Consider the following 23,637-nt stretch of genomic DNA (forward strand, 5'->3'; position numbering starts at 1 on the left):
CTACTTGTCTCTTCGTCAGCTTAGTCCTGCCTTCTTGTCGTGCGTTGCTTTGCTGATATAATGGTGGTAGGAGAAGTAATCAGCGACGGTATTGAAACTGCTCATAGAGCACGCGAGAAGCGTGTCGTGTTGGTGGACAGTGTGCTCATGTAGCCGCCACCTGCGCTGTCTTTTAATTTAAAGCTTAAGTCACAACACAGAAGAGAAAGGAAACATATTTCTCTCACTGACTTTAAATTTAAAATGCCAGAGGGACTGTTTGATAAGCTGATATATACACAATATGCAGTTTTTAAACAGCTTAGAAAGCTTTTAGGGATTTTTTTTTCTTTTTATTCCTAATTAAGTTTAGAGGTTTTGATTTACTTTAAAGCGTGTCTACAGAAAGCCTGTTAAGGTGTGTCCAGATTTTCAGGTTTTAAAATGTTTCAAAGAAATCTCTTGGAGTTACCAGTAATTTGAAAATCCTGTGCAGAAGCAAATTTTCAAGAAAGAAAGGAAAATTCCCAAATAAATATCAAGTTCATCTGATGATTAATTGGATATTGATGTTCTGTCTGAATTTTCCCAGTTTCTGTCTTCCAACTCTGATTTCAGAGTAATGAAGGATATTATAAACTGAGACCTTCTCTTCCTTTGAATAATATTTGGTCTAAAGCAGTAGGAATAAAACAGAACAGAAGCCATAGAAGTCCTGCAATATGTGCAGGATTTTCAGACGGGTTAAAGCATGTTGAGCCTCCAGATTGTAAGTTAAACGTTTGGCAAAGAGTGTGTCTAGCATCTCCTACTCCTTCTCGGTTACTAATATAACTTACAGAAGCCAAACTCAAACAGCACAAGTGACTTTTTACTCCTTGGAGAAAGAGTGAGTAACATTTACAGGACATTTTGTTTTATACTGTGGACCTTTGAAAATCAAAATTCAAAGCTAAGAGGAGAGTTAGAAGTGAAATCATGATGCACTTTGACATATGGTAAAAACAGTTGTTCCATTAGCATCACCAGTTTAGTTGTAATGTTTAGGATGAATATAGCCTACTTGGTGTCTGACACTGTCGCTGTTGAAGATAATTGCTTAAAGGGGAGAATACACAATTCACTGTAAAACTGACTGCTGCCCCATTCAGCACAGAGGCTTCCCTTCAGCCAGAAAAAAAGTCTCTGTAGTGCGGTCTCAAACAATTTGCATTTGATTGCGACAGTTACATGGAGGGGAACTGCTCAGATGCTGTGAGGGGCCTTGTCAAAACAAATGACTCGCACAGTACATTTTTTAGTCATGAGCATTTATGTCTATAGGAAACTAGCCTCACATCAGATGTTTTCTGCAATATAAACGCAGTTGTGTATTAGCAAGACTAGACAGAAGCATTATGTATTTCTTTCTGATACCAGAAGATTCGATTAAGCTAACTTTTGAACATAAAACTGCTGATCTGGTCAATGGTAGTTCTACTTCGACAGTTTCAAGATTTAGTTTTTAGCAAAATCTACTTAATAAAGAGTATCTAGAATCAATCGTTTCCTTTCCTTTCCACATACATACTAGGCAATTCAAAGGAGATACAAGCCTGAAAAAAGAATTCCAGCATTTAGCTTAACTAAAATTAAACCCGAGGAAAGTTAATAAGAGTAATATCAACATTTCCTTAATATTCTCCAATTTAACATATAGCCATGAAACTCTCAAATCAATCCCTTAATTTTCTCTCTCCTTCTGTTCATGTGATATATTTAACCTTCTTCATTTTCCCTTCAACATGCTATTTTCTTCCCCCTCATGTTTAGCTTCTAGACTGTATTCTCACACTCTTCTTTTTCCCATCTTCTTCCCAGCTTTCATGCTGTGGAACCTGTTTTTCTTTCTGTGTTACCATGCTGTCTGCTACTCTTTCTTTTCCCATACAACTGTTGCCTCTTTTATTACCTTCACTCTAATGTGGTGTTTTCTGCCATGCCTCTCACCAGCGTGGTAAAAGTCTGGTCACCAAGACTGATACTCATGTCTTGGTGCTGTAGGTAAGTACAGTTTTTAAGATCCATTCCGTAAATAGAAAATTGATGTAGGAAAGACAAGCAATTTTCCTCAGAACAAAATGATTTGGATAAATATTAAACAATCTAAAAATAAATTGGATATAGATTGTTAGTTTGGGGCTTCTTATGTTGGATATCATTAGGTATTCAACTTGTTGTTGTGTGATTTTCTAAGAAAAAGATATTGTGCTCCAACTACATTTGTATATATTATATCATATCATAGCAGTTTTAAAGTTACTACCCTGTATGATTTTGCAAATTTATACCAACAATAAGGCTGGCAGATTCGGTAGTATACATTATATTAGCGATGAGTTGGTAAAAACTCTGGAGGCAACTCAGTTATCCAAAGACAGGCATGTAATGCCAGTTTTGGATGTGCCTGCCAACAGCATCCTGCCAACACCCCACCTGCTGATCCAGAAAGCTGCAGGTCTCAGACCACTTAAGGCACCTCAGATAACATGAAACACCTACGTCTAATTCAGACAGCTGAATTTTACTCTACATCTCAGATATTAGTCTGAATTAATGTTGTCTTAATTCAAAGCTGATCCTTAGAGTCACTATTGTTCTGGTATTAGAGTTCAGATGGGACATAAAACAAGGGTCCTGGTGACATCTGGCTACCAATGACTACCTGATGTTAACAATTTTAGCTACTTTAACTAGGGCTATGTGGAAATTCCAGATTTCCTATTTAACATTTGCTTTTATTATGGTTGAGTTGGTAAAAGAATTCAAAGTCTCTGGAAGGTATATTACTGTACATGTGTGTGCACACAAGCATGCATGATCTAACTTTTTAATCAAAAGGAATTCACGAATCAATATTGGAAAGCAGAATTGCCCTATATAATTGAATATTTTGTTCACAGCTGAGGGAATAATAATTTTGAGGTTTGTAACTGCTACGTATATATGTAAAATCTCAAGAATAATATAGGTCATAGCAGTATATGTATTTATGCACCTCAATTCTTTACTCCCAGAAGAAAGCAGAGATGTAGAAATGTTGGTAGGTCAGGACAGCAGCAGTGTGGAGGACAGTGTTTAAATGTGGAGCATGATTTGGGGCATGCAAGATAAAAGTTGAGAGCTGATATCTGCAGTTACCTGTTGCTGTTCTCCAGGGCATGTCTTGGTTTCTGGTCTTCCATACAGCTGGATCTCAGGACTGGTTGATGGAGCACACTATAGTTCCTACATTATTTGTGTATCTTGGTTCCTTGTGTGGGTGGTGGGTTCACACTGCCTGGAAGCGAGATGCCCACCAAAGCCGCTCTATCACTCCCCTCCTCTGCTGGACAGGGGAGACAAAATATAACGAAAGGCTCATGGGCTGAGATAAGGGCAGAGAGATCATTCAGCAACTACCATAATGCAAAATAGACTAGAATTGTGGAAAATTAATTTAATTTATTGCCAATCCCATTAGAGCAGGGTAATAAAAAATAAAATCTAAACGTTAGAACACCTTCCCCCCACCCCTCCCTTCTTTCCGGGCTCAACTTCACTCACTATTTTCTTTACCTCCTTCCCGCAAGCCATGCAGGGGGACGGGGAATGGGGGTTGCGGTCAGTTCATCACACGTAGTCTCTGCTGCTCCTTCCTCCTCGGGGGGAGGACTCCTCAAACTCTTTCCCTACTCCCTCCCATGGGAGACAGTCCTCCGTGAACTTCTCCAGTGTGAGTCTTTCCACAGGGTGCAGTCCTTCAGGAATAGACCCATGAGGTCACAAGTCCTGACAGCAAACCTGCTCCGTGTGGGCTTCTCTTTCCATGGGTCCTGCCAGAAGTCTGCTCCAGTGTAGGCTTCCCAGGGGGTCACAGCCTCCTTTGGGCATCTACCTGCTCCGGCGTGGGGTCCTCTATGGGCTGCAGGTAGATATCTGCTCCACTGTGGACCTCCATGGGCTGCAGGGGGACAGCCTGCCTCACCATGGTCTTCAACAGGGGCTGCAGGGGAATCTCTGCTCTGGTGCCTGGAGCATCTCCTTCACCTCCTTCTTCACTGACCTTGGTGTCTGCAGAGTTGTTTCTCTCACATATTCTCTCTTCTGGCTGCTGCTGCTCAGGGTTTTAGTCCCCCTTCTTAAATATGTTATCATGGAGGCGCTACCACTGTCGCTGATGGGCTTGGCCTTGGCCAGTGGTGAGTCTGTCTTGGAGCCGGCTGGCATTGGCTCTGTCAGACAGAGGGGAAGCTTCTAGCAGCTTCTCACAGAAGCCACCCCTGTAGCCCTCCCCACTACCAAAACCTTGCCAAGCAAACCCAATACAACTTAACCACATGTTCCTGCCTGTATACAGAATAGAAAGGCATTAAGGTGTGCCGCCAGACTGAAAGCAAAAATGCGTCTCTATTTTGTGGTCTAGGTGTAGCCACAACAGCCTAAAGCGAACAGTTCCAAAGTGTGCCCTATGACAAAATAATGTATTTGGCACCTATCTTGATCTTATCTGAAGATTACCTCATGTTTCATTCTTTCCTTAGTCACCGCCCAACATAGAAAGTGAATTTCCGACTGGCTCATGACATGATTTATTTATTTTTCCGGTGTTATTCCTAGGTTAATCCTTATTTGTGAGCCTCTTTAGTGTGTGGTTGTTCATGCCAAGTGTCAAACAGGCTTCTCAAATCAGTCTGCTGCCCTGAAAATGAGGTTGCAAATAATGGAGAATCAAAGGACGAAGATCTAATTAATGCCCAAATCCACAAGTAAAGAGAAAAAAAAAAGAAAAAAAAAAGAAAAAAGAGAATTTTTGGAAAAAAAAAGAAAGCTGGCAATGATTCAGATTTTGGCTCAGATGAGAGGATCAGCTCTACTTCTCTTTGCTAGCTGGGCACTCGATCTTCTTTGATCATGCTGCTAGAGAGGCTGTCTGTGCTCTGTGGTTTGCTGAAACTGGCTATTATTCAGCAGAACTGAGCTAAAACCCTTAAATTCCCTTTAAGTGCTCCTCAGTCAAAGCTTTACCTCAGATCACCGGCTATGGATTTAGAAAAAAAAAGGAAAAGATAGGATAAAATCACCACCAAATCTGCTGTCAGATTATTTTAAGACACTCAGTTCCAGTCAGTTAAACTGACTCAAAAACATGTAGTAGAAAAACAGTATAGTGGAAATGAACTTAGTGAACTCAAAAGAAAAACAATAGCATCAGACAATGTAGACTGCTTCCCTGAGCTTCCTGTCATACAGTTAGTCCCTAAATCCCAACAGAGACAGTGAAGGCAAACAACATTTTATAAAGCAAACACAGAAGTCTGGGTCTTTCCTGTTTTTCATAATGAGGTCACCTGAAAAATGAGCTAGATATATCTCAGGTGTTTGTTTTCTGTTGTCTCCTGCAGCTGTTATGCAGAGCAAGGAAGAGTTTTCTTTCCTGTTATTTGGTTTTTTAACAGATCCTGTGCATGTCAACACTGAAGAAAGAAAGAAAGCATGAAAAGCATGGGCTATGCAAACAATTTCTCCTTATACAGGTCATTGATGCTATGAGTCAGAAGAGGAAAACGGAATTCAGGATGCCAGGCAAACATTAAAATTACTCACAAATGAGTTGTAAATTTTCCGGTTAAAAAGGTAACAACAAGTTTGTATGAGATGTTTGAATGGGACAATATTATTCAGGAACTGCTTGCTGTTGAATGCTGTAACTACAATAACATAACCTCATGCATTGTTCAAAAGCAAAGGGAAGTCCCAATAAAGTACTATATAATTCTTATTATGAAATTTTAAATTATATAACAACCTCCGGAAGCACATAAAACTTTGTTTAGAACTGAATTTTTCCATTTCATCAGTACCAGGCTGGATGGGGCTCTGAGCAACCTGGTCTAGTGGGAGATGTCCCTGCCCATGGCAGGGGGGTTGGAACTAGATGATCTTTAAGGTCCCTTCCAACCCAAACCATTCTATGATCATTTACGGAAAGTTCTTTCTCAGGAAAAATGTCCATTGGATCCATCTATATTTTACAGGCAATCTTTGAGATAAATTTCTTGTTGATAGCCATGTGAGAGATTATGTTGCACAAGTAACATTGATCCAGGCAGCAAATGGTCACTTGAAATAGGATACGTTATCCAAAAGCAATTACAAAATGGTATGGCTGTTAAAATGGCCCAGGCACAATGACTGAAAGGTGATCCATAAAAAAGAGGAGAAAGCAAACAGCTACAGACCTAACATAAAACTTTAACAGGGCAAAAAGGAAATCTAGTTCTTAACGCTTATCTTAACTGCACCAGTTTTGCACCAGTATAATCATTAACTTCAATCTGGCTGCTTCTTTTTTTCATCCATGTGAGCTGGGTGAGATTTGAGCCTACAGTATCTCTCTGAACGCGTTAGCAGCCTGCGTACTACAGGTGAGTTCTTTTAATAGTTCCTAAAGCTGGTCATTAAGCATGTGAATTTCTCTGTGAGTGGGTGCACCAATGTGTAGGTATATCGCAAATCAGTGTTTACCTTTAAACGATGTGCTTGACTTCATCTAGAACACAGTAAGGACTTCTTTCTGTGTAGAAGCTTCAATGCTGAAAAGTAAGTGTTGTGGATTTTTTTTTCCATACTAGGAGCCTTTGAGATGGGATTTGTGAGTGAAGACATTTCTTTATGTAACTGCTTGTGAAAATGACATTTGATAGCAATAAAATAATCACGCACAGATAATTTTTGTGAAACTCCAAGAGAGACACTAGCTTTCATTTCTGCAGAATGAAAGGGCAAAAAATTGGAGTAATTTTATTTAGTTTCATATATTCAGTACGTCTCTTCACCTAACTGAAAAACAAACAAAATAAACCCCCCAAACACATCAAAGGTGATCATGTCCATTAAATTTTAAACCAAAGATATATGCAGACATTTGCTGCCTGATTGGATTCTGAAAGATTAACTTAGCATAGGAGCCGCAAGTTCAGTTACATGGCTCAAGTGGCTAACATGTGGCTGATTTATTGTTCTCTGGGGACAAAGGGAATTGAAATTTGACAGGCAGGATACGCTGTACCCACTTACTGGCAGAACATTAATTCCCAGAAGTCAGAATGTATGCGTTACAAGCAATGCATCTTTTCATTTTGTTTTGTTTTCAAGTAGTATACAGCTGAAAATAGCACAGACGATGCCTGAATATCTAAGTGACTCCTATATAGTGACCTGGTGGAGAGGAAAAGGAAGTGTGGCTGTCCAAGAAGCACTTCAAGAAAGCCTTGCAGGCATGCTTGATTTAATGCAACATACTAGCCAAATCTTTTGAGCTCTTAAGCAGCACCGGCGTCTTCGAACAGCAGAAGCAACAGCAGCATGCTTTTCTGGGGAGAAAGCATACAAGATAAAGAATGTGTGAGCTCTGGAGATAAATTAGGTTACAAGTTGAGAGAATCTGTAAAGTGTGATCCAAAAACTGCTTATCATATCAAGTTACCTTCTTCCCTACTGCACTTGACTCATCTGAATCCTGGGCCATACTTGCCTATGGGGAAAAGACAACAATGAAAATACAATTTAAACTTCTGATACTTATTTGTATAACCAAGTTTTTCTTCCACATGCATAAAATCACATCCTTTAAAATTAAATGTCTTTCAAAATCTGCTCCAAATGTGTTAGTTGAAAATTTTCATGCCATAAAGTGCTGTAATGTCAAAAGTGAGGTTTTTTAAGGGACCAGGTGCTTTTTTGACAGTATGACACTAGTAATTCTAAACAAATTAGATCGACTTTTTTACAATAGAGTAAAATCTAATAAGGTTCATGTGTTATGTGGAACCTTTGGAAAATAAAGTATGCTTACATGGCTAAGTAACCATGCACACCCACATGGAGTCTGTAGTAGACCCCACAAGGGGTAACAATACAAATTTCAAAATCATTTGGAGGCTTTTCTGCTCACTATCACAGCACTTTCTCAAAGCCAGGTGATGAAATGTTTTAGAATGAACTATACTTACAGGAAAGCTGTCATTGACAGAATCAGAGCTCTTAGTTTTGTCCTCTCCGCCCTTTCTCAGGTCAGCTACAAGTACAACATCCCACCTAGCGCTCAGTGAACCAAAGAAGGCAGCCAATAAAGCAACTGGAAGTATATCTTCAACCACTTTTCCTGAAACTACCTCTTTTTTTTCTTCGCTTGCAGGCTATTAATGCTTGCACAATACTTCATCTCTGTTTTGCCCTGAAGGTGGAGTGTTTGCCATAGGTATACTTATTTCTGGAGTTTTTCCATCTGTGGGGTGCTGAAATGGGATCTCTAGATCCCATTTCAGCTACAAACACAGCTCACACTCTGTGAAAGCGTAAAATGTTCTGACTAGATAGCTAATGATTTATTGTTGCCAACAGTGGTTTTCTAATTCCATTACCATAATTTCCACTGAAAATTCCATTTACAGCACTCTATGTTTAGACTCCAGGTAAATGAAAGTTAGTAATTTAGTGCTGCGAATGTGCCTCACTATTCTAATTAACATGTTACTTGTTATAGGCCTTCTTTCTTTCTAGAAAAAAGATCCCAGAGAAACAATTGCCACACATTTTTATGAAGAAAACAAATGTGGGGACTTTGAGTGTTACACTACATCTATCACATAAATTATCCTCTATTCTTAATACAAACTGTGCACTGTAATTTAAAGTCACTGTGCAGCCACCTATTTTCCATTGCTGCGGAACTGGATTACCACCTGCCTTGACTCCATCCTTTGGGAGGCTGCCAGCATTGTTACAATTTAATGCTATATCCCACTGTGTCAGGAAAGACATGCCTCCCCAATCTCACTGTCAAATGAATGCTTGTCAACATCCCTTAATTATTGCTATTATTAGGAATGAAGGTTAAATATATGTGCTTTGTGAATGGTAATGTCTATTGTCTGTTTTAGTTTTGTTAGGTTCAGTGGTACTACTAGGAAATAAAGTAAAGATTTAATTGAAAGATGATTTTGGAATCAGGCCTCTGAGTTTATTTGTCATTGTTTGTAGTGAATTTTGTGTAAGCTGTGTTAGCATTTACATTCCAAAATGCCCGTAGAGGAGAGAATGCATGTTCAGCAAACTAGGAAAAATATCTCTCTCAGTAAAAATAAAATAAAACTCAAATCCCCAGGACACCATATAGGCACAGAAGAATCCAAGTGATATTTTCCTCCTGGGCAGGTTGAGGGCTATGAGAAAGTCAGAAAGTAGGCACAGCTCTAGCTCTCGTATCTGATGCCTTGTTTTGTACCCAAGTGATGAATGGTTACTTCTAGGAACCATGGCCTTGCGACTGGTTGACAGAAGATGATAGGTCTGAGAGATTTTTATGTCAGTTGAAATAAGTAAATTCTTGCAATTTTTTCTAAGATAAGGTCAAGTTGCCCTTCAAATTATTGCTCTTGTCCTATTTGTTTCTAGTGTGTATGTGGCCTATATATTTCAGCCTTTGGGGAAGACAAAATTTTTACTTTCATTGTCACAACATGCCACTGAGGTGGTGTTATAAGTGCCTCGGTATCAGGCAAGACACTGGCTTTTGGAGCAGGTGCGTTACCTGTGCTGACATAACAGCTCACCACAGAGCTGTTCAACTCCTTACTCTTTCCAGCTTCTCCTCTAGCAGTGTAGCTCTTCCTCTTCATGTAGTTCCAGCTTCTGCCTTTCTGCCTCTGGTGCTCATTAGATGCATTTTATTGTGGTTTTTTTGATACATTATCTTTTTCTTCCATTCATGATTTCAGCTGGCCTGTGGGGGGAAGAGAAAGAGGTTAGTCAAGAATGAGGAGGCTAAAACCCCTGTAAACTTCCCTCAAGCTATCTTTCTAACAAAATTACTATCTGCTTAACTTCAGCCACACTCAGCAGAAGCACAATTTAGGTCAGTGAACTTCCCCCTCCATCCCCTGCTTCTCATCTTTCTTTGTTCATCTCATCTTTCTTTGTTCATCTCATCATCACTCTATCTTCCCTTGCATTATGTTTTTAAGGCTGTAGTATCCGTGAACTCAAGAAACTGATTGAACTGATCAATATTGGCACAAAATAGCACTGCTTTCCAGTTGTATTGGGTTAAATTCACTGTGTGATCATGCAACCTCCTGATCTGGCAAAAGGGGAGTAGAAGATGTGTTGCAGTAGCTTAATCAGACATTGCTATGGGACTTGTCCCTGCAACCACAAACTGGCTGTGCCACCGACGGGTTAAGACATCTGACAAATATGTGCTGCTCCCAACAGGCTGATCCACAGCCCATGGCACAGCCAGCAGTCCCACCAGCAATCTGACTTGTTGCGTACCTAAATTAGGATACACTCAAGCATTGTATCTTAGCAAGGAGGCATCTGAGGAAGCAAAAAGAAACAACGCTTTAAACTGTACCCCGGTGGACTAGAAGAGCTTCTTTCATCAGTGCAGACTGCAATACAGAAGTAGTACAAGCATTTTAAGTATCTGTTTTATTCTTGTCTTCAACCTGGAGTTTGCTGGAGTACCACGTGGCTTGTTCTCAGTACTGCCTCTATGAAAGCTGTCACAAGATCACTCTAGGGAGTTGGTCTTCTCACATGCAGTTTCTCAGCCTGTGCCAAGCAGGACAGAAGGGACATCAAGGCAATGCTAGGGTGTTCAGCAGTTTGTGTGGTTTTCTGGTTAGAATAAAGCAAGGACATTACTACAGATCTAGCTAGTTAGGTGTAAGTTATTTCTAAAAGGCAGTCCAGCATATTGAGTGGGGATCCACTCATACGTACACAATAACTGATGACAGACACAGGGCAAGCATCTCAGCTGCTCTTCTGAAATTTATGTGCCTGATTCAGAGCTGTACACTGGCCATTTCCACCTAACTTGGGTATCAGAAGCAACAATCCTCTTGTGAGGTGGGTTTCTGACTTGAAAAAAAATTCAAACTTAAAATGCACTCTGAGAAAGAGAAGGAATTGGAAACAATGCCAAGCTTTTCCATAGTAGTCAGGTGACCAATCTACTCATCTGGAAACAGGGAGATCTGAGTTCAACCTCCTTCCCAATTAAAGGGTTCAAACCTCTATTTCCCCCTTCCTGGGATGGTAGCATTCATGCTTTCTATCAAACATCCTTTGCAATCTTAAATGGAAGTGCTAGTTGAACACAGACACCTCACCATCCAAACAGCATGTGAAAGGAGGTTTCTTGGACTTCAAAGGCTAAATTCTTTCCAAGTGCTTAGGTCCTAAAGCAAATGGTCCTAATTCTTGCCCCCAGATATTTGCCTTGGTTTACAGGGAAGACCAGATCAGGGAAATGAACTATCCTAGCATCCCACATGGCTGTTTTAGTGACTATTGCCTTCACTTTTTGTGCTGTTTCTCTACAGTAATATGGGAGGAAAATGGCAAATCCAAATCCATCCAAAACATTTCAGGAATTTGAAAATAAAGTAACAAGTCTTCTATAGTAATTATCTTCAAGGCTTATTATGAAACAAGACATAACATTATTATTATTATTTTTCAATCAAGAATGTGTAGCTGACTAGGCAGTGAATAGTTTGAAGGACATAGGAAATACACAGAAGGTCATTTCATAGATTGTGAATACACAGCATTTAGAATAGATGAAGTAGGGAAAACAAACTGAAAGTATGCAATATTTTGTTAGTTGGTGTCCCTGAAGACTGGTTATCATGGGTAGTTTCAGGTATGCATGTTATCGTATTTTGAAAACAGTGTCTGCTTGTTCTGTTGAACTATCCCTGATAAATAGGAACTGCAAAACATCTCTAGAATTTTGGGAGTTTCTGTAAATATTAAAAAATATTTATCTTTGAACATTGATTAAGTCAAGAATTATTGTTAATATTCAGAATTCTTTATTTTTTATCTAGACAACATATTTTTCTCTTTCAGAAAACAAATATTCATGATTTTGATGCAGTAACTCTACCAGCCTATTAGTACATTCTCTAAGCTTCAGTTTAAAATACCAGTTTCAATTAAAAACAACACTCTATCCTGGAAGCACTACTTCTCTTTTTTTTTTTATTGAGGTTTAATCCAGCAGTTCATACCATTAATATAGCTTTCTTACTTATTCAATACCAGTGATGTTTCTCTCATCCCTTGTACCACTGAACCTACTGTGGTAATAACAAATATTTTCTTTTTAGTATGTATTAAATATAGGACCATCAGTAACTCACCCACAATTTTGGTAAAGCACATAAAGTCACGTGCAACCTCATATGAAACTTTCAACGTCAGCAGGGTGAGAGAAGGTTTACAGCTGCAGGTTTTGCAAGCTGTTCACTTTAGCTTTTGCCTCTCACCCCCCACCCTCCCTTAAAAAAGAACTATGTTCCTTTTTTGAAGCCTTTTTTTTTTTTTCAAACAGATGATGCTGAATTTGGCAAGGAAAGAAAGTATTGGTGCCTGTATTGGACCTTTTGGAGAGGCACTTGGCTATTTATTACCATTCTTAGTAAGATTTCATCCATACTCATTTGTTTCCCTGCCCTTTTAGAAAGGAAGTCCCACAACTGGTCTCCTCCACCTCAGCAGTTCTGACTGGGGTCCTACTTAACTTCAAACATCCCACCTTCCTGGGCAACTTTCACATGTCTGTTGAGACAGAGTTCCTAAATACCACCATGAAGCAAAACTGGGATGTTAAACATCCATTGTCTGTTTCTTTCTCTAAAAATACAGTATTTACAGGAAAAAGCTGGATTTTTTGTCGTTGAAAGTAAACTGTGTACTGGTATGTTCTCTAAGCAAACGTTTCATTAATTTGTCTTCTCTTTCTCTACCTCCCACTTTTCTTGGCTTCTTTCTAGCATTTGAAACTCTGCTTGGCAGCTTTTTTCCTTTGGGTTTCTGAGAGCTGTAAGCAGATCACCTGCTTATGGAACACGGGCCAGAGATCACTCATCCTCTGAATATTGATTAAAAATAAAAATTTAATGAAAAATCTCAGATTTTTTCCCTCGTAGGATGTCTGCCTTATTGCTTCATATCACTGTGACTCTTCTGTGGTTTATCTGTGACTCTTTATGTTTTAAGTTATTCTGTTGTTATGGTTTTGTCTTCTGCTCAGATTTTCTGGGCAAGATTTCCAGAAATCACCGAGGAAAGTATTCTGAACCTTTTGATTGCAGCTTATAAGTCTAAATTTAGGTATCCATATTTAAAACTCTGCTCATTCAATTCTAACATACAGAATTAATGCAGTAATTCTACATTAATAAATCATCTAATCATAGAAGTGGATTCAAGTTTCACATTTTGGATGTGTAACAACTACCAAAACTATCCGGATAAAAAAAGAATTTTGCTCTATTTTTAAAGATAGCTACAAATCAAGATAATTTTTAAGTTCAAAAGGTAGTCTAATTCCTCTGTGTGAAGCATATGTGTTTGTGCAGGAAAGAGGAAGGAGGAAGAAAGCAGAGTGGAGAGGGTTTCATCACTGGGCCTTGATCTAGGTTGAACCACAGTGGTCTCTCAACAGCGTTTCGCACTTCAAAAGCACTAAACATACACTAGGGTGATAGCCTGATTACTCTGGATTGAGTCCTGAGTAACCCTGCTGTCTACTTTAGCAGAAATAATGTAAGGCAATGGGTAATTTAAGCAAAATAAGACTCCTTAGAGATACCGACAGCAGAGCTACAGACAGCGCTGGTGTAGGTGGAGCCTGTGCTTTTCTTGACCTGCTTCCCTTACTATATGACCCAGAGAACACACCATGTCTGGGAACACAGGCTGCAGCCTCAATAACTCTTTGCTAAATACACTTTTTCTGTCTAGGGATTTTCTTATAGAAGTAAAGTGAATCCAGATAACATACAGAAACATTCAAAGAAAAAAAAAAAGCCCTTGGTACAGTATAAATATAGTCTGTAATAGATTATTTGTTGGATATTCTTCCTTCTTCCCTTCTTCTTGACCATAGTGCTGTTGCCATGTCATAGGATTCTCTAGTCTTCAGAACAGTTCATTCGGCCATCCCTCATAACTATAGCTGTCTGAATTACAAATTTTACCATCCACAAGTCCTTAAAGAAGTGTTTAATGCTCGAGTATAATTCTGCTTATGACTGTGGGGCTGGGCTCAGAAGAATGTGTTACTTATTATGATAAAAGTGGCAGAAAGAATGTATGTGTTGGTATTTCTTATCAACCCTCTTTCACGCAGCTGTGTTTTGAAATACATTGTGCTGCGCTGAAGTCCACCTAAAGCAAAATTAGCTGTGAACGGGGCAGAGTAATTACATGGCTTGCATTACTCTGGGCACTCCTAATTTTGAACCCACGGTACCTTTTCATTGATAGCATTGCATTCTTCACTCATGGTCAGTCTGTCACAGACTGTAACCTACCATTCATCTGTTTCCGACTGAGTCAGTGTTTTCCTCTATGTTCATTCATGGACTGATCCTGAAAGGCGCAAAGAACCTGCATCTGCAATGAAGTTCATTACACTTCCTGGCAGGATCTGATACTTGATTATTTCTTCCTCCTTTACACATAGCACATCTGTCTAAGTTGGCTTTCATTTTATTCAAATGGTTTTCTGCACTAATTATTACCCCTGTTCCTGACTTCTTCTATGTTTAGCATGCTGTCTGATTTGTCATTTCCAGTTTAAAATTAAAATCTTGAATGACACTGAATGTAAAATGGCCTGTAGTATCAGGGCTTCCTGCTAATTTGATGATAACATCCCAGTTATGCTTTGTGATCAACCTTCTAGCCAAGTATCTTGTTAAATATACAGCTTTGCTACTACACTTGCACCCGCAGTGTAAATGGAAAATACATGATATATGATCTCTTTCCATCTGCCTTCACAGGACACTTCAATCTGTAGGTTTCCTGAACTGTCTTATTTTGAATGCTTAAAACACACTGAAATTTCTTGTCACTCATATAAATGATTAATTTAAGCCTAAGGCGCATCACCCTCTTGAAAATATTTCCTCTTATAATTGAATATTACCATTCATGCAAATATTTCCTTTCTCCCATATCTCCAAACATTTGGAACCATCCAGTGTGATGCATACAGCTTATTGAATATAGGCCCGAACAGTGAAAGTGGAGAAATGACACCATACTAAGGAAGTGGTGTGAGCAGGGCTTCTCTGCTGGGAACCAAGGGTGACACAGTCCCATGGAGGCTGGCCACAGCGTGCAGAGGCGGTCGTTGGTCTCAGGGTCTCAGGGGACAAGCCAGGTCCAGGGGCCACCCAGGGAGCTGAGTTGGAGACGAAGTCAGGCACAGGGCTGGAGACCAGCATCCTGCAGCAGCACCATGGCAGGAACCAACAGACCTGGGATGGTGTGAAGTGTGGTCCTGGGCAAACAGCAGGGACAGTAAAGCTTAATGGTGCCACCAGGTACTCTGACAGCAGCCTGGTACTGGTACTGAATGTTTACCTCATCTTTGTATTGCAGTAGTCCCAGTATACAATATATAATGCACTGTACTGTGGTGATATGAAAGCCTGCATTTCCATGTTCGCTCTGATTTTATTTTTGTGGTATGTATGTGACACATTGAGCACAATTTTCATACGACTTTTTGCAGTCATATTTTTTAATATTTATTTTCAATATCTTTCTCTCTTACATTGATTATGGAATAGGGGATTATATGAAAATAGAATTTCTTGCTGACATTGTTTCAAGTTCATGGACCTTTATACTAAATGAGGTGTTTATATAAAACATTGTGATTCATGAGTTAAGCATTCAAATAACTACTTTGTCAACACAATGTCAGCTGCAAGCATAGTAGCAACTCTAGCAACTCAATCGTATGGGTCTCAAGTCTTCACATTTATTGTGTTAATAAAATGCACGTTTTATTGTAAAGCATGATCAGATTTCACTAGTATCTAATTTTAAATAGCTGAAATACCTGTGCTGAGGTGTAAAATCTCAATGAATTTGTGAGCTTAAAACTTTAGTATTTAAACAGGAAAAATACTTTTTGGTTCTCAGTATCATACTGAGATCACACTGAGAAAATGTCCACAATTTCTGTTCTTTGATGAAAAAAAACATGTTGCTTTGGGAGCGGTAGGATTAACAAATTTGAGTGCTACATCCCCTTTGTGATGATTATCCACATCCTGCTGGGATATTGACTGTAAGCTCTCTGCACCCCCTATAACGGTGCTGGAAGCAGTTCGCTCTCTGCCACCTTGCCCCTGCTTAACCCTGATGTCCTCTCCTTTGCTGAAGCCTCCTCTGAAGGCTTCGTGGACAAGTGCAAGGTGAGTGTCTGCACTGACGAGAACAAAGTCCATGAAGTCTGTTGGCTGCACCTCAGTAACTAATCACCCTACTTGAGCATACAGAATGGAAAGAAAAATTATTTTTTTTAAAAAATTGCTGTTCATGCCTAATGAAACGTGGCATTATCTGCTAATTTGTGGCTATCTCACTCTTTTCATTGTTACTTTTGCCCCCGTTTTATAAATACTTCATATTTAAACACCTCCTATGAAGAACAGCAAGTAAATTTTTAAGTAGAAATTGATTTAAACTTGGGCTTTGGGGTAACTGCTGAGTAGTGTGGGACCATTCTCTCCTGTTTTTATTTTATTTAAGAACTAGATCCAATATAACTGGTCTGCTTGGTGTTCTTGTATCAGTCACTTCACAGTTCATACTAAGTGAAAAAACAATGGTTAAAAATATTTTCATTGTTTTATCTCTTTGCTTTATTGCATAATCCACTGTTTAATAACTAAGCCACCTCTTACCTCCTTTTCTCTCACGAAGAGAAGGTCTGAAGAATAGTTATGCAACTTAAGAATTTTTACAATCACTCAGCAAGCAGATTGATTTTAGCATGTGCAATGGTATTATAAAGCCAATAAAATTCAAGTTCAGCAGGTCCTAATAGCATATTTGGCTTGCATGGTATTGCGTTTTGATGGTAGTATAATGGAATATAGGATGAACAGCAAATTTTGACTTATTCAGAAGTTATTTGTGATTTTATGCATTAAAATTTAGCATACATTTATTTTTTTCTCTCACAATTTTCCAAAATACAAAAGACTTTCAGTATCCAGCTTCGAATATTAACTTTATTTGCAAATATATCCATCCTCTTCAGTAGAATGTAAAAGCATCTGCTGGTGATACTAGGTGCTCCTACATTAAAAAAATGCTTCAGCTACGCACTGGGAAGACTTGATAAATTAGTGTCTTGGATTACTTTGTACGTTCAGGGTTTTCTCAGCATTTAAAACTAGCTATTTACCCAATGTTTCCATCTACAAATCCACGCCTCATTTTTAAATTCAAGAAGTTCAAAGCTTAGTGTTTTTATCACGACTGCTTCTGTTTCATCATGAAGCTTCTGTTCTGTGACTTTGGTAAGCTGGATACAGTATTTTACAGCTAAACTTGTAAATAATAATAATAATAACTAGTAGTAGTAGTAGTAGTAGTAGTATTACAGATGGTTTAAGTACCTAAGCTAAGACAAAAGTCTGGTGTTCTGCAAAGGTAGAACCGCAGACTCTGCTGTATTAAAGAACATGTAATTTCAAGCTCAGTTCTATTAACATTCATTGACATCTGCAGACTCTAACTGAATTTGAGGATTGAATCTGAGTAGAATGACAAAGAAAAAGCTGGAGAAAGATGGTCTGATAGTCTACTGGCCAATTACTTCCATTTAGCCAGTTGTATCCGGAGAATCTGGATGTTGTAATAATCATTTTATACTTCAGTGGAATTCTGAGTAAATGATTGTCTGCAAGACTCAAGGATTATCTCTTAACAGACATTTCGTATTTGTACAAATATACTTGCTTTTCATTTAAAAGAAGTAGCGTCATTCTTGTTTCTAAGGCCTATGTTTTTATCAGCATTCTTAAAAACAGAAGAAAAAAAATATGAATGCCGCTTAGCCTATGATTGAGACTATTAGACCCAAAGTAATTTAACTTCCTTTGGCATTAAAAAAAATAGAATTTTCTCATTCTTTGCAGAGAGGAATCGTATTTCTCTGCATGTGTCTTGCACAACTGGCACTGGATGAAATGGACATATGGCTGCCATGATTACAGTGGAATTGCTGTATCAGTCATTAAGGTAACTAGTGGAGCTAGAAGTCAGCTCAGGTATGATGCAGTGTTATAGTAGTTACTACGGTATGTGGTAATGGAGTACTTAATTTAGGCTTTTTATTTATTTATATATATACTACATAGATAGTAATGAATAGATTTTTTTGTTTCCTCAGAAGTGAGGTGAGCCATTATCCACCTTCAAAAGAAAGATTTGCATAGAAAAATGCCCCTAATTGGGCAAAACCTTAACACTCACAAGGGTCTGTGTTTCCAGTTGTATTACTTACTGTTTAGGATTTTCTTCACCTCTTTGAACACTTGGTGACCACAGCAGTTACTGGAACAAGTTCTGCTCTCAATTACACCATCATTAGCAACACAGGTTGGTAACTGCTAATGATGTGCTTGGTTCAGCACAACGAAAACTCAGGAACTTTGGTTCTAAAGTGAAGAATATTTTATATTCAAGGCATATCTTGTATTCTGTCCATAATGCACCTTGTCCAAGGACTCTACATGTCTTTCTGTAGCAAAGTCTTTTATACTGGGGTAGGTTTTCTTTTCAAGATGGCTGACATGACAGAGAATACACACATACACTCTCTGCATGGAGACTTGGCCTTTCTTCTCTTGCTTCCATTAAGGCTACAGGAAGCTATGCAGGCTGGGAATACATGGAGGTTCTCCAAACATGGAAACAGTATAACTGGTCTTTCTCACTCTCACTAGATGGTGCTGCAGAGTAGTTTTCTGAAAAATAAATAAATAAATAAACGTAAATACAAAGCAAATTGTTCCCAGAAATTGCTGGTTTACTTTTCACTTTTATCCCTGGAAAAATAACAGAACAACTCTTTGGAGGGCAAAAAAAAATCATAGGCAATGTAGGTATAAAGGAATTAGGATTCACAAATAATCCAGATCTCTAAAGTCAAGTTCTTTACATATTTTATATGCTAAGTGGGTTGTAAATTAGGGGATTAAAATACTAGGATTGTAATAAGAATATTTCAGCACAAACTTTTAATTTGTTTTACAGTGTTCTGCAGTAGGAAATTATTCATTCTTTCTTTATATACCCAAGCTAGTATCATTGTAGAACACCTCAACAGCATGGTGTCTTCCCAAGTTAAGTATTTGGGATTCGTAATTAGGCTTTCTTGCAGGCAGACTTCAAGATTTCTCTCTGAAATTCTGACAGGCCCAATCCAATACTCAGTAACCAAAAGAACATAAAATAATGTTTTCATTCAGAAACACAGGAGGAGAATGTGCCTTCTGTAACATAATAGCTAAAAGTCTAGGACAGATTTTCAGCAAGTGGGAGACTAAGATAACCTGTCTTCAGCCTGATCAGGTGCAAGTGGGCACAGCCCATCTCCATACAGAATGCGACAGGCTGGGGTAAAGAAAAGGAGAAGGGATGAGAACACTCATCCCATTCCTGGGGTCACATCAGTGTATAGAGAGAAGAAAGGACTCGTGAGCTGTGGAAGACCGGGCACAAAATACAGCTTCCTTTTGTAGCTTATTGATGAGAGTATTCACTGGGAAGAAGTTTGAAGATAGTAAGAATCCTTTTGGGTTCTGATCCAGACATTGCCTATGCTATTTTTATTAAACAGATAAGATATGGAAACTGCTGAGGACAAGGACTACAGTTCAGGCTTTCTGGAGGAGCGTCTCACCACTGGTGCACATACTCAGGCTCCTTCCTGTGCTCTCACTTTTAGGTTCTCTTCCACACCTTGCAGTTGCATCCCAGGAGCAAATAGTTGATTTCTGCCTTTTCCGATAGGGATGGGAAAGGAAAGGAGGGCCTTGGAGTTTACATTTTAATTTCCGTAGACCTGTCTAATCCAGGGCTACAGGTAGATAGATGGGGAAATCTGAGATACACATCTTTTTCTTTAGCATTTCTAATGAGTGTGTCCCCTGTTTAGTATGCTGTGCATGTGCATCCCATTCTGAGGTACCTAACTAATATACTACATAGGGAATACAGGTATTTCACTCACATCCCATTCCAGTAAGTGGGAACCTATCAAGAAAAATAACTGAGCTGGTATGAAATGCTGATGAGGAAATTTTAGTTGAAACACTATAAAAAAATCGTGGCTGTAAATTTTATTTATCTATGAATAATATTCCAAAAAGAAAAAATCCATCTACTGAATCCCCTCCCCAGAGAACTTTTAAAATGAAATTCCTCAAATCCATCAGACTAGCACTGTTTATTTTTTTTTTTTTTACTTCTGTTATCTCCTAACTATTATGAGTACAGCTTACTGTACATCTCAGGTGTGATTCTTTTAGTACTTGTGTTGTTGGGTTTTTTACTTTCGAAAAATAGGATTAAATATTAATAAACTCTATAGCATATCTATATAGTAACAATCTGAATGCCTATATTGAAATCAGGGTTAAAATCCATTTAAGAAAAAATTACAGTATGTCCTAATATTTGCGGGAGGCTAAGTATTAGGAAATATATTGCATATGTTTGAACTGGCACATGGGGAAAAAATGATACATCCTTGTCCATACAATACCAATACAAATGCACACACAATGCAGGCATATGTAAAGCAGACACACATATGTCTGGTGTAAGAATGACTACACAGAAGCTGATTTCTCCCCACTGACTGTTTTAAATCTTATTCCATTAATTGCCAGCTGGCTGTGAGCTGGAAGAGGGCTGTCAATGCAAAGAGCAAAACCAGATTCATCCCTTGATTTAATAAGGATGGTTCAGTACACATCATCTGCACTATGCATTTATTCATGCCCTTTTCTAATTGGTCTGTTCAAATTGTAGAAGATTACATAATTTTAGCTAAATTATATGAGAGGAAGAAAAAGACCAAATGAGAGAGAGAGAAAGGGAGAGAGATATTATTAATTTATATTTCATTTTAATTCACCTAAATGTAGTTAGATATTTTGAAATGTTAGAAGTTAAAATGAAAGACAAATGAGAAATGCTTTGATTTGCTTATATCTTAATTCCAAACAGCTATCACCCACTGGAGTCTGGAGCGTAAAGAAAGCTACTTCATGTGTAAACTAAGAAAGACAGAGGGCATGCTGACTTAAAAAGAATAAAAGGAGAAGTAGTTTCAAAATCTACAGTTAAAAAAAAAAGAAAATATTAGGATTTCAATTGGCTTAGTGAAGGACTTGCACATTCACGCCAAACTATAACACCAGTTGTATTTTACGTGAAACCAAAGAAGGTCATAAGTATTCCGTATCCCAGAATTACACAAAAAAAATTCCATTCAGGTATTTCTTAAAGTCTTGAGGAGTCAGGTCATGCTTCAGTGGCTATATGTTTACGGGCACATTTAATCCTACTGCAACACTGTTCGCTGAGAATCTAAGTCTTGGGTCCTGAGCAGGACATTCCGCTGACGCTTTGCGTAAAAGACCCCTGACTCAAGCAGCAGACAGATCCTGGTTCTTGTGATGAAAACTGAGTCAGACCTATCTTTCCCAGGCCTCTAATATAGTTAAATACATAACATACTTAACCTGCGTATATGGAGGGAAAGAAGAATGTCACTTAAAGGATGTCTATTGTGTCCATGTGAAGAAAAGACAAGGTAACAAGGCCATGCCTGACCATAAAGGCTAACCCCTTTCACTTTGATCTGTTCCTTCATTTGTATCATTTTTTTTTTTTTCAGTGTATTCTTTGAAGGTTTGTAGAACTGGAATACATACATCACTCAGCTACTAGTCTTGAATTTTTTTCCGATGTGAGAAAAACCTTTCTGTTCCATGGAGTGTTATCACTTTTTGCAAGACCTCCCTCCACGTTAGTAGGGAGCAGTACTGTGCTACAGTTGGTCTTAGAAATATATGACAAAGTTAAAAATTTCCAAGATACTTTATAGCTAAAGTAAAAAAAAACTAAAAAAACCACACTATTAAAATTAAAAATTTGAATAACTAACCACATTAAGCAACTGTGAAGTGTTTATTCTGTTCTATATGCTAAATCTTCCCAGTGAACCACAGGGATTTATAGTCCTGAAAGTATAAATTCAGAAGTAGTAAAGTCTGAGGAAATGCAGGAGATTTTCAACTACTTGCTAATAAAAACCCTATGATATTTAAAAATATTTGATAAACAGTTGAGATTTTAATATCCGGAAGACAATGTCTTGTGTATCATTTTTTTGGTTTGGATGGCAATTTTCTTCACTTTGTTTAGGTGAAAAGGAAAAGCAATTTGAAATATCACATTTGAAATGCCTTGTCCCCTGTATTCTTGACATGGCTATGAAATTTTTACCCTCTCTAGTATTTGGCTTTTGCTATGTCCAGTGATGATTAATAAGTGTAGCAGAATAACATTTCTCCTAAAATGAAATGATGAAGAATTCTGACAATTCCATTGTCATTGATATATTTCAAAAACAGTTGCCTTTTCAAACACATGGCAGTACCATCTCTGAACCATTCAGGGGTTTTCTGCAGATCTGTGCCCTGCCTCACTTTTATCTACACAAGTATGATTATTTTTTGTTATTTATTTTAAATGAGGTTTCACAATTGCATGGGTACTTAAAAAGGCCCATTCATACATCTACAAATTTGCAATACATAAAATACTCTCATAATAAATCAATTAACTGGATGTAATTCCAATGTTAATATAGTTTTTATTTTATCTGAAAGCATTACTCAAGCAGTGCATATTTCTGCACAAAAAACTGTTTATGGCTTGTCAGAATGGAAAGCCAAAAACAAGAATTTTTGCTTTGTTGTGCAGGATACAGGCTTTGGTATATACAGTGTGCTTCTTTTACACATCCTTCTTGCACACAGCAGGGCTTGACACCATTGATGTCTATGGCTTGTTTCAACAGGCCTTGATGTCAATAGGAGCTTTTCCATGTACTTAAATGGATATAGGAAGAAGAGGACTAGTTACATATTTACTAAATATATCCTGTTAAATGACCCAAAGAATGGTTTACCAGCTGTTTTGCAGGATGCTGGCCTTTTTTATTAAATTATTTATTTTCCTGCCGTGTCACAGCTTTAGGACAATTACCTAAAAGAGTCTGCTGCAGTGCCTCTGGGCCATAGCATACTCTACAGGATTCCCCTATAGACATTCCACAGGCAGTGGCCATGCGCTGCATAATTGGGCTGCAGTGAGGGATTTGCCAGAGAAAATTACCCAGGGAAAGTATTCACCTTTCTATACCCACCTTTAAAGGGAAAATGTCTCTCAACAGAGACCAAAGGACAGTGTAAAGGCACCAAGAACTTTTAATTTGATTTTCATCGCTGACTTGCTGTAAGAGACCAAAAACTCCAGTTCATGAGTTCATTACACAGCTCTTGCCAGAACTGGTATATTGACTTTAGAGGATGTATTATGGGATTGAACTGCATCTAACCCCTGGGGAGGGCAGTCCTGCCAGATCAGACCTAGTATGTTTGAATGCCTATACTCATCTGCATGTAAAATTTAAAAAGTCTGCCTTCTACAGTTGTGACAGTC

The sequence above is a fragment of the Rissa tridactyla genome, chromosome 1, assembly GCF_028500815.1.
Source record: "Rissa tridactyla isolate bRisTri1 chromosome 1, bRisTri1.patW.cur.20221130, whole genome shotgun sequence".
NCBI classification, from domain to species: Eukaryota; Metazoa; Chordata; class Aves; order Charadriiformes; family Laridae; genus Rissa; species Rissa tridactyla.